Below are 12630 nucleotides of genomic sequence, written 5' to 3'. Positions count from 1 at the left end.
CTCATTTGCCGCCATCATCTCAATCAGATTATAAACCTCAGTATAGCTTTTGGCCCACAAGGCGCCTCCAGCTGCTGCATCGAGCATGGGCCGAGATTGGGCCCCCAAACCATTATAGAAACCAGTGATCACCATCCAATCAGGCATACCATATTGTGGACACTTTCTCAACATCTCCTTGTAGCACTCCCAAGCTTCGCACATGGATTCTGTAGGTTACTGCACAAACTGAGTAAGAGCACTCCTCATAGCTGCAGTCTTCGCCATTGGATAAAACTTCACCAGAAACTTTTGCGCAAGATCTTTCCAAGTAGTGATGGACCCAGCTGGTTCAGAATATAACCAGTCCTTAGCTTTATCCCTCAGTGAGAATGGGAAAAGCCTCAGCTTGATAGCCTCATCAGTCACACCATTATATTTGAAAGTACTACAGATCGTGATAAAATTCCTTATGTGCATGTTGGGGTCTTCAGTCGCAGCACCTCCGAAAGAAACGGAATTCTGCACCATCTGAATAGTGCCCGGCTTGATTTCAAAGTTATTGGCCCTCAATAGCCGGGTGCATGATGCTAGACTGAATGTCATCAATTTTAGGCCGAGAAAAGTCCATAAGAGTTGGATCTGCCAGAACTATACGATCACCCATGATTACTGGCTCTTTCTGCTCACTTCCTGAATCCGAATCTTCAAAATCTATCTTCTTCGGAATATCAAGAACTTCGTCTGTCTCCTCAGCCGTATCTAAAGTCCTCTTGCGAGTACGAGAACGTGTTTGCATAAACGCTCGCTAAAGTACCTGAAACACAACCGGAAACAATAAGTAACATGTCTTAATCAATGAGTCCTAATGACCACTGATGGTAAGTACATAAACTAAACAAATACGCCGAGTCCCCGGCAGCGGCGCCAAAAACTTGTTAGGGCGGAAACACGCGCTAATAATACACGCAAGTATACGCGTTCGCAAGTAATATAGAATACTTTCTAGTTCGTTCCCAAAGAGACATAGACTAATTATGTTCAATTAACACTCACTCACCAATGTATAATTACTTCTCAATATCAAGACAGTAACACTTAGTTTTGATTAACTAATTATTAACTATAATTAACTACGAGAATTAAGCACTTAATTGACACTTGAATTAACAATATTAAAACACAATGAGATCACAACTTCATTACTACTTCCTCTAATAGTCATTGTTATTACCCTTAGCATGCAACAGTGATGATATTAATCGAACAACAAGAAACTGATAAAAGCCAACTTTCATTGTACTAATACCATTCTACCAAGCATCTACAATTAAGAAAAAATTTGAATAGGTATCAGTTATGTTGAGACCCTATATGTCTACAGAATTTAACAACATAACGATTTAAGCACAAGTTATTCCTCTTGATTACACAGGGCAAGTAAAATGGTTAGAGTTACCCACTAATCATGCATACTCATACATGAACCTATGCTAGCATGGCAAGTTCTAAACCTCAAGATCCACCGTCGCTTCACAAGAGATTAACAGCTTATCTTATATGTTCGCGATGCACATAAGACGAATAAGCACAACCAAAACTAGATATCATACACTCATCACATACTAAGGTATTAAACAACTAACTAAAGAATTCCATAGTAAATCCGTTACGACCCCATGATCACGATTAGCCCATGATAGAACTCATCATCATCATGGGTTCATAAGAAAACATGATAATAACACACAAGAATAATTAAAACTACTTATATTAAACCAGAGTACGTCACAAGAGTAAATAGGTTCAAAGTAAAGAAAACTAGCATCCAACGTTACAATAAAATAAAGAATCACAAGAAGATATGCTTCCTCTTCGTTGCGGTGTGCTAAAACGGTCTTCTTCCTTATCTCCTCGCTTCTTGATTAATACCATGATTCAACACTATGTGAAACGTCTCTGAAAACTACTTATATAGGAGTCCCATAAAACCCAGCTAACTCAGAAGTTGGAAGCTTAACAGAATTAGGAGTCTAAAATAATTATTTTAAATTTCCATCCCTGAGCGGCCGCTCAGCATTCCTGAGTGGGCGCTCAGCTTCCTGAGCGGTCGCTCAGCAGAGCTGAGCGGGCTCTTGCTGCATTCTGCTCCCATCTTCCCACTTGCAATGCCAAACATATGCCAAGGCTTATTCTTGATGAAATCTCTCCAAAAATGCAAATAATACCCTGAAATGCACAAACACTAGAAAAACGCATCAAATACACAAAATACTTGATTTCAAGACATCAATTTAAGCTATTATAAGACGTTCTAAGTGGTATAAAATGCCACTTATCACACCCCCAAACTTAAGTCGATGTTTGTCCTCAAGCGTCACAGACTCAAAAACAAAACAAAAACATGCATGAATGCAATCTATATGAAATGCAGCGATCTCCCTTACTACGACCAAACCAACCAACTTACGACATCTCAACAAATGCAATTAGGCGAATAAATATCAATCAAATCATGTAAACTAACATACAGCCGGAAACGTGGTGTGTACGGATGCTTAACAGATATGCTTCAAAACTAGATCAATTATCAATAACTCGACTATCCTCAAGGTAATCACATGATTATACGAAGAATAAAATTCTAGGCACAAAATGACTTATAACACTTCAAGATTACTGAAGCTTATTATGGAATCATGCTTGTTATTTAACATAACACACAAATGCTAATTTGACCGTGCAATGAGTGAGGTCCACAAAAGACTTATGCAATGGCATCCATGTAGCGAGCGTTAGGTTAGCGGATCCCAGACTATAAAAGCCTTAGGTCACTAGGCACAAAGTCCCCTAAGAACTTAATAACTCGAATACCAAAGAGCCCATTCGTGATCAATTATGCATTAACTCTCTATTTTTTTTCTTTTCTTTTTTTTTTCTATATTTTTTCCTTTTTTTCATATATATATTTTTCAATATTTCTGAGCAAGTGCGTTTCGCTCCGTCTTGCTCAACCCTAGACTACTCGCATAAAAATACGAGCCGGCTACTAGCCATTTGACGCCTAGCCATAATTAGCAATGAATTCCACTTTTTACTCTAATTTTTCTTTTCATGTCTTTTACCACTAAGAACCTATTATAAATTCTAAGCATAATCAATAGATTAACCTTGAAAACCATCAAACCATAATAACAATCTAGTCCTTAAGCATTCTCTAAGACTTAGTGAAATTACAAGTGTTTCTAGCATGCACGTCAACCTACAAGACTCAACATCACTTTAACGCTATCACTACACTCGCATCAACATCACAAATCAATTGGTAAAGCAACGCAAAAGGGATCATGGTATATGCATGAGCTACATGACATGATAAATAAAGCTATAAAAAAAAATAATAAAAAAAACTATATGACAAAAATATGTAATTATATGAACTAAACTATCATGAATATACAACTATATGACACACACACAAAATATTCCTTAACTACCACCCCCAAACTTAAAATCTTCACTGTCCCCAATGAAGGTAGTAGAAAGGAACGCAAGGTATACCTACTCAGAGAGATCATCATCATCATCACCCTCAGAGGATGGAGTATCAGGAGGCGGATATGCAGAGTCCTCACCAAAAATTGGCCACTGGATGTCAGCTCAAAGGCCTCTAAAAGCAGTCCCAAGCGCAAGGGTGAGCTCCTGAGCAAACCTGCTCTAGGTCTCGTACATAGCATCCATCCTCCTCGACAGCCTCCTATACTGGGCATCAGCCATCCCAGCACCCTTCTGAGCTCTAGAAGAGCCTGCCTCATCACGCCCTGGTCTCGCCATAGTAGCACCGCGTGTTGGACGCCCTTCTGGAAGACAATAACCCAACCCATGCTCCCCAGGCTCTCCATCAGTCCACTCCTGCATCGTATTCAGAGTCCCGGAATCAATCGGAGCGGCCGACAGCTTCAACTGCTCGTGAGACAGCCACTGAACTCCCATTGCTCGGCAAAGCTTTATAACCGTGGATGCATAAGGGATGTTCATGTGCTTAGATCCCCTCAAAAACTTTAGAATTCCTTGGTAGATGAACTCACCAAGGTCCACATAGTACTCCTCATTCAAAATACCCCATAACAACTGTTCTCGCTCAACTGTAACCTCATGTGCATGTGAAGTAGGCATAATATTAGCGCAAATAAAGGCATTCCATGTACGGGCATACCTATTCATCGCAATCGCCGGAAAATGGCGATACTCGTTAGTCCTAGTCTTGAAAGTCCAAACCGTGCCCGACCTACAGAAAGTAGCACAAATCAAATCCAAGTCAAAATCTTCAGCAGTCTTCTCATCCCAATTCTCCTCCATGGGCTTCCTCTGTCGCTGCCCAATCACACGGCGAATCGCCTCAGGGTGATAATCGACCGTCATCCCCCGCACAACAGAAAACCCATTCTTTTCAGCCTTTCCATTCACATAGAACTCGCGAACAACGCTCATCGGAACTTTCTCTGGTGACTCACAAAAAGCAATCCAACCCTTCTCAGCAATCATTGGCAACAACTCACCATCCCTCCCCGATGGTAAGAATCCCCTCTCCTTCAAAATCGGCTTACCCAGAAGCCTAGTATACTCCTCCTCAGCAGCCCTATCAAACGAACGAGGCCTCGCAACAGTACCCCTCGATGAATCTGCAGTAGGAACAGTGCTACTGCTATCAATAGTCCTGGATCTCTTGGGTGCCATCGAAACTGAGAAAAAGTGTTTAAGATTTATGTTTTTGAATATGGGAGAGAGTTTAAGGTTTGAAAGTGTATGTGGAGTATATGGAATAGTTGTATGTATATATAGGGTAGAGATTAGGGTTTAAATTTGATTAGGAGTGGGTTTTGAGGGTTAAAAATGTGGGTAATGGGAAGATAATTCGTGGGTAGTGGGGTTGTGTTTTGATTTTTGATTTTTCTAATTTTTTTGGATTTTTATAAGGCTTAAAAAAAATTCTGCCAGTCGGGCCCTGAGCGGTCGCTCAGCAAAGCTGAGCGGGCGCTCAACTTGCTGAGCGGTCGCTCAGCAGAGATGAGCAAGCGCTCAGGGGTCTTCTGGAAAAATAATTTTCTCACCCTGTTTTTCTGATTTTTTTGTGGTTTTGGATAGGTTACTAACTTCTAAGGGTTCCTGTAACAACAAATCATTGGTTGCCTCCCAAGAAGTGCTTCTTTTTTGTCATTATCTTGACGTAGCATACCTTAATCAAGTTGACAATAAAACGGCACTAACCACTTCCCAGTTTGCTGTGTCCCCATAGTAGTGCTTCAAACGCTGACCATTAACCTTGAATGCTTGGTCCAGATCATTCTCAAAAATCTCCACCGCTCCATGTGGAAACACAGTTTTGACGATAAAAGGTCCAGACCACCTTGATTTCAACTTTCCAGGAAAAAGTCAGAGACGAGAGTTGAATAAAAGAACTTGCTGCCTCAACATAAATGACTTAGGATATAGCTTCCTGTCGTGCCACCTTTTCACTTTTTCCTTGTACATTTTGTTGTTCTCGTACACTTGGAGTCGAAATTTATCAAGTTCATTTAGCTGAAGCATTCGCTTCTTTCCAGCTGCATCTGTATCCAGGTTCAACTTCTTCAATGCCCAATAGGCCTTATGCTCAAGCTCCGCAGGTAAATGACATCCCTTACCGTACACCAGTTGAAATAGGGACATCCCGAGTGGAGTCTTGTATGCTGTTCTGTAAGCCCAAACAACTTCATCAAGCTTTAAAGACCAATCCTTCCTTGACGGACAAACAATATTTTCTAAAATGCACTTGATCTCTCTATTAGACACTTTCGCTTGACCATTCGTTTGCGGATGATAGGCAGTAGCAATACGATGATTCACATTATAGCGCTGCATCATAGAAGTGAACTTACGGTTGCAGAAATGCGACCCTTCATCACTTATGATTACTCATGGCATTGCAAACCTTGTGAAAATCTGCTAATGAAGAAAATTCAACACTACCTTTGCATCATTCGTCGGCAGAGCTTTGACTTCTACCCATTTTGAGACATAATCAACTGCCGGCAAGATGTACTGATTATTGCAGGACAAAACAAATGGCCCCATGAAATCGATTCCCCAAACATTAAAGACCTCGACTTCAAGCATCACATTTAACGGCATCTCATCCTTCCTCGTTAGATTTCCCACTCTTTGGCAACGATCACACCTTAAAATGAACTGATGAGCATCCTTAAACAAAGTAGGCCAGAAAAAACCTGCTTGCAGAATACGAGCTGCCGTCTTCTCACCACCATAATGTCCACCATAAACTGTGGAGTGGCAGTCTCATAATATCCCCTCCGTCTCACAGAATGGGATACATCTCCTGATGATCTGGTCAGCTCCCTATCTAAACAAATACGGTTCATCCCACATATACCACTTTACCTCATGCAGAAACTTCTTCTTTTGAGCTGTATTCATATTAGGAGGCATTATATTGCTGACAAGATAATTCACAATATCTGCGAACCATGGCTCTTCCTCCTGAACTATGAACAACTGCTCATCCGGAAAAGATTCGTTGATCAATGTCTTATCATGTGAAGTAGACTCGGGATTCTCCAATCTAGAGAGATGGTCAGCTACTTGATTCTCAGTACCTTTTCGATCCTTGATCTCTAACTCAAACTCCTGTAGCAAGAGCACCCAACGAATGAGTCTAGGCTTCGAATCCTTCTTGGAAACCAAATAGCGGATGGCCACATGATCAGTGAACACTGTCACCTTTGTCCCAAGCAAATAAGATCAAAAATTTTCAAAACCAAAGACTATAGCCAAGAGCTCCTTCTCAGTAGTGGTGTAGTTCATTTGAGCTCCATTTAAAGTCTTACTAGCATAGTAGACCACATGAAAGAGATTATTCTTGCGCTGCCCAAGAACTACGCCCACCGCATAATCACTCGCATCACACATCATCTCAAAAGGCTCTGTCCAATCAGGTGCCGTTATAACAGGTACAATTATCAAACTCTTCTTGAGAGTCTCGAAAGCCGTCAAGCATTCATCATCAAATTTGAAAGGCATATCCTTCTCGAGCAAGTTGCACAACGGCTTAGATATCTTCGAAAAGTCCTTGATGAAAGCCGATAAAAACCCGCATGACCAAGAAAACTACGGATTCCTTTCACAGAAATAGGTGGTGGAAGATTTTCAATGACTCCCACCTTAGCTTTGTCCAACCCAAGACCCTTGCTAGAGACCTTATGCCCAAGAATAATGCCTTCACGCACCATAAAGTGACATTTTTCCCAATTGAGCACCAAATTAGTTTCCACACACCTTTTGAGCACCGCACGAAGATTATTCAAACATTCATCATATGAATGTCCAAAGATGGATAAGTCGTCCATGAACACCTCGACATTATTTCCAATCATATCAGAGAATATAGCCATCATACATCTCTGAAAAGTGGCCGGTGTGCCATATAAGCCAAACGAAACTTTGTGAAAAGCAAACGTGCCAAATGGACAAGTGAAGGAAGTCTTTTCTTGATCCTCTGGTGTAATACGTATCTGATTATACCCCAAATAACCATCCAGAAGACAATAATACTCATGACCGGCCAACCTGTCAAGCATCTGATCAATAAATGGAAGAGGGAAGTGATCCTTCCTTGTGGCCTTGTTCAACTTTCTGTAGTCCATGTATACCCTCCATCCTGTGACTGTTTGAGTAGGGATGAGCTCATTCTTCTCATTTTCTACCACTGTGATACCTCCTTTCTTAGGTACACATTGCACGGGGCTCACCCAAGAACTGTCAGAAATAGGATAAATGATTCCTGCATCCAGCCACTTCAGAATTTCTTTCTTCACCACTTCTTTCATGATAGGATTAAGTCTTTACTGTTGCTCAACAGTCGGCTTACTACCTTCCTCTAGCAGAATTTTATGCATGCAGTATGAAGGGCTGATCCCTTTGATGTCCGCTATAGTCCATCCGATAGCCGATTTGAATTCTCTCAAGATCCTCAGGAGCTTGTCCTCCTCACTTCCTGAAAGGTCAGATACAATAATAACAGGTAAAGTAGATGCATCACCTAAAAAAGTATACCTCAAGTGTTCAGGCAATGGTTTAAGCTCCAAGGTAGGTGCTTCCTCAATAGATGGTTTGAGCTTTCCTTCAGCATTTTTGAGGTCAGAAGCACCAAGAGATTCAAATGGCATATCTAGCTTTCACCTCCAATGAGAAGCATTTAGATATTGTAGTTGCTCATTTCCATCCTCATCATCACTGTTAAAATCCCCCACTAAGGCTTTCTCTAATGCATCAGACATTAGCATATGATCAAGTTCTGAAGTAACCGCAAAATCAATCAAATCCATTTTAAGCACTCCTCATCTTCTGTAGGGAATTTCATCGCTTTGAATACATTGAATGTCACATCCTAATCCTGCACCCGCATAGTAAGTTCACCTTTCTGCACATCTATCAAGGTACGGCCTGTAGCCAAGAAAGGTCTCCCCAAGATTATGGGAATCTTCTTATCTTCCTCGAAATCCAGAATAACAAAGTCTGCAGGAAAGAAGAGCTTATCCACCTTTACTAGCACATCCTCCACTATGCCTCGTGGGTATGTAATAGAACGATCAGCCAATTGTAGAGACATGTAGGTGGGCTTTGGATCAGGCAAATTCAACTTTTTGAAGATCGAAAATGGCATCAGATTGATGCTTGCTCCCAAATCACACAGGCACTTGTCAAAAGACAACTTACCGATGGTGCAAGGAATGGTGAAGCTACCTGGATCTTTAAGCTTTGGAGGTAACTTTTGTTGCAGCACATCACTGCATTCTTCCATTAGAGCAACGGTTTCAAGGTCATCCAGTTTCATTTTCCTTCAAAGAATACTCTTCATAAATTTCGCATAACTAGGCATTTGCTCTAGAGCCTCAGCGAAAGGTATATTGATGTGAAGTTTCTTGAACACCTCCAAAAACTTACCAAACTACTTATCCAGCTTTTATTGTTGCAATCTCTTAGGGAAAGGTGGTGGAGGATAGAGCTGTTTCTCCCCTGTATCACCCTCAGGAAGAGTGTGTTCAACAGTAGTCTTCCTTGGTTCCGCCGCTTTCTCCCCTTGCTTAGCTTCTTCATCACCAACTTCAGCTTCTTCGTCTTTTGCTTTTTCATCATCATCAACTTTTCCAGACCTTAAGGTAATAGCCTTGACTTGCTCTTTAGCTTCCTTCCTGCCTGGAACTTCAGTATCACTGGGAAGTGTGCCAGGTTGACAATTGAGCACTGCATTGGCTATTTGACCGATTTGATTTTCAAAGGTCTTGATAGAAACCGCCTGACTTTTGCACAACAACTTAAGTTCCTCAAAATCAGCACTAGAGGGTGGAGCTGCACCTCCTTGTTGAGGATATGATTGCCTTTGAGCATACTGCTGTGGTTGCTGGAATCCAGGTGGATTAAACTATTTACTTACGCCTTGCTGATATGGTTGCTGAATAGTATTCTGATTATTACTCCAGCTGAAATTTGGATGATTTCTGTTGTCAGGATGATAAGTAGCTGGCACAGGCTGCTGCGGTCGCTGATAATTGTTCACATACTGAACAGATTCATTAACAAGAGAACACTAATCCGTAGCATGAGAACCTGCACAAAGCTCACAGACCATAGTGATCTGATTGACTCCATAGGTGGCTAAAGAATCGACCTTCATAGACAGCGCTTGGAGCTACGCGGCAATAGCTGTAGCTGCATCAACTTCCAAAATACCTGCTATCTTGCCAGGCATCATCCTTTGAGTTGGGTTTTGATGCTCATTTGCAGCCATCGTCTCAATCAGATTATAAGCCTCAGTATAGCTTTTGGCCCACAAGGCGCCTGCAGCTGCTGCATCGAGCATGGGCCGAGATTGGGCCCCAAACCATTATAGAAACCAGTGATCACATCCAATCAGGCATACCATGATGTGGAAACTTTCTCAACATCTCCTTGTAGCGCTCCCAAGCTACACACAAGGATTCTGTAGGTTGCTGCACAAACTGAGTAAGAGCACTCCTCATAGTTGCAGTCTTCGCCATTAGATAAAACTTCACCAGAAACTTTTGCGCAAGATTTTGCCAAGTAGTGATGGACCCAGCTGGTTCAGAATGTAAACAATCCTTAGCTTTATCCCTCAGTGAGAATGGGAAAAGCCTCAGCTTGATAGCCTCATCAGTCACACCATTATATTTGAAAGTACTACAGATCTCGACAAAATTCCTTATGTGCATGTTGGGGTCTTCAGTCGCAGCACCTCCGAAAGAAACGGAATTCTGCACCATCTGAATAGTGCCAGGCTTGATTTCAAAGTTATTGGCCTCAATAACCGGGTGTATGATGCTAGACTGAATGTCATCAATTTTAGGCCGAGAAAAGTCCATAAGAGCTGGATCTGCCGGAACTATATGATCACCCATGATTACTGGCTCTTTCTGCTCACTTTCTGAATCCGAATCTTCAAAATCTATCTTCTCTGGAATATCAAGAACTTCGTCTGTCTCCTCAGCCATATCTAAAGTCGTCTTGCGAGTACGAGAACGTGTTTGTATAAATGCTCGCTAAAGTATCTGAAACACAACCAAAAACAATAAGTAACTCGTCTTAATCAATGAGTCCTAATGACCACTGATGGTAAGTACATTAACTAAACAAATAGCCGAGTCCCCGGCAGCGGCGCCAAAAACTTGTTAGGACGGAAACACGCGCTAATAATACACGCAAGTATACGCGTTAGCAAGTAATATAAAATACTTTCTAGTTCGTTCCCACAGAGACTCAGACTAATTATGTTCAATTGACACTCACTCACCAATGTATTATTACTTCTCAATGTCAAAACAATAACACTTAGATTTGATTAACTAATTATTAACTACAATTAACTACGAGAATTAAGCACTTAATTGACACTTGAATTAACAATATTAAAACACACATGAGATCACAACTTCATTACTACTTCCTTCAATAGTCATTGTTATTACCCTTAGCATGCAACAGTGATGATATTAATCAAACAACACGAAACTGATAAAAGCCAACTTTCATTATACTAATACCATTCTACCAAGCATCCACAATTAAGACAGAAGTTGAATAGGCATAAATTATGTTGAGACCCTATATGTCTACAGAATTTGACAACATAACGGTTTAAGCACAAGTTATTCCTCTTGATTTCACAGGGCAAGTAAAACGGTTAAAGTTACCCACTAATCATGCATACTCATACATGAACCTATGCTAGCATGGCAAGTTCTAAACCTCAAGATCCACCGTCGCTTCACAAGAGATTAACACCCTATCTTATATGTTCGCGACGCACATAAGACAAATAAGCACAACCAAAACTAGATATCATACACTCATCACACATTAAGGTATTAAACAACTAACTAAAGAATTCCATAGTAAATCCGTTACGACCCCATGATCACGATTAGCCCATGATAGAACTCATCGTTATCATGGGTTCATAAGAAAATATGATAATAACATACGAGAATAATTAAAACTACTTATATTAAACCAGAGTACGTCACAAGAGTAAATAGGTTCAAAGTAAAGAAAACTAGCATCCAACGTTACAATGAAATAAAGAATCACAAGAAGATATGCTTCCTCTTCATTGCGGCGTGCTAAAACGGTCTTCTTCCTTATCTCCTCGCTCATTGATTAATATTACGATTCAACACTATGTGAAACATCTCTAAAAACTACTTATATAGGAGTCCCATAAAACCCAGCTAACTCAGAAGTTGGAAGCTTAACAGAATTAAGAGTCTAAAATAATTATTTTAAATTTCCGTCCCTGAGCGGCCGCTCAGCATTCCTGAGTGGGCGCTCAGCTTCCTGAACGGTCGCTCAGTAGAGCTGAGCGGGCGCTCAGACCCCTTCTGGAAAATGCTTTGTTTTTGCTCCCGTTTCTTGCTGCATTCTGCTCTCATCTTCCCACTTGCAATGCCAAACATATGCCAAGGCTTATTCTTGATGAAATCTCTCCAGAAATGCAAATAATACCCTGAAATACACAAACACTAGAAAAACGCATCAAATACACAAAAAACTTGATTTCAAGACATCAATTTAAGCTATTATAAGACGTTCTAAGTGGTATAAAATGCCACTTATCATTTACTCGTAAATTGTCAAGCACATCTAAGACCTATAAGCAGCCCACTAGCCTTGAACAATAATAAATACAAAATAGTGTTATCCGTACGCCCTGACTTTGTTATATCATATGCTAGTTAACATGCCTGACCACCAATTTAATATAATAATAATATAGATATTATTGCAAGGACATTGAAGCTTTAATAACTTGAATTTAACAATAAAAATCAAACTAATAGACTTAGCAGATAACATATAACTAGTCATTAGTTAACATAACTTAAAAAAAATACTAACATATTACAAATCATTTAACATAGATTATATTAAAAATCATTTAACATAGATTATATTACAAATCATTTAACATAGATTATAGTGATCCAAATACATACTTGAGAATAATATAACAAACTGGGTTGTAAACATTATAAAAACTCTAGGTGCCAATCATTAATTATATATAATATAAATATGAAA

General features: G+C 40.2%; 1 non-coding gene across 1 annotated transcript; it reads left to right on the top strand.

The window, feature by feature from the left end:
• The first annotated feature begins 9951 nt into the window (after positions 1–9951).
• On the top strand, positions 9952–10058 carry LOC141675729 (small nucleolar RNA R71). The gene has a single exon (XR_012556367.1). It is a non-coding gene; the product is annotated as a small nucleolar RNA R71 (small nucleolar RNA).
• Positions 10059–12630: the final 2572 nt, after the last annotated feature.

The sequence above is a fragment of the Apium graveolens genome, chromosome 7, assembly GCF_009905375.1.
Source record: "Apium graveolens cultivar Ventura chromosome 7, ASM990537v1, whole genome shotgun sequence".
Taxonomy (NCBI): domain Eukaryota; kingdom Viridiplantae; phylum Streptophyta; class Magnoliopsida; order Apiales; family Apiaceae; genus Apium; species Apium graveolens.
The sequence above is the reverse complement of the archived record's forward strand: the minus strand, read 5'-3'. Positions and strand labels throughout refer to the sequence as shown.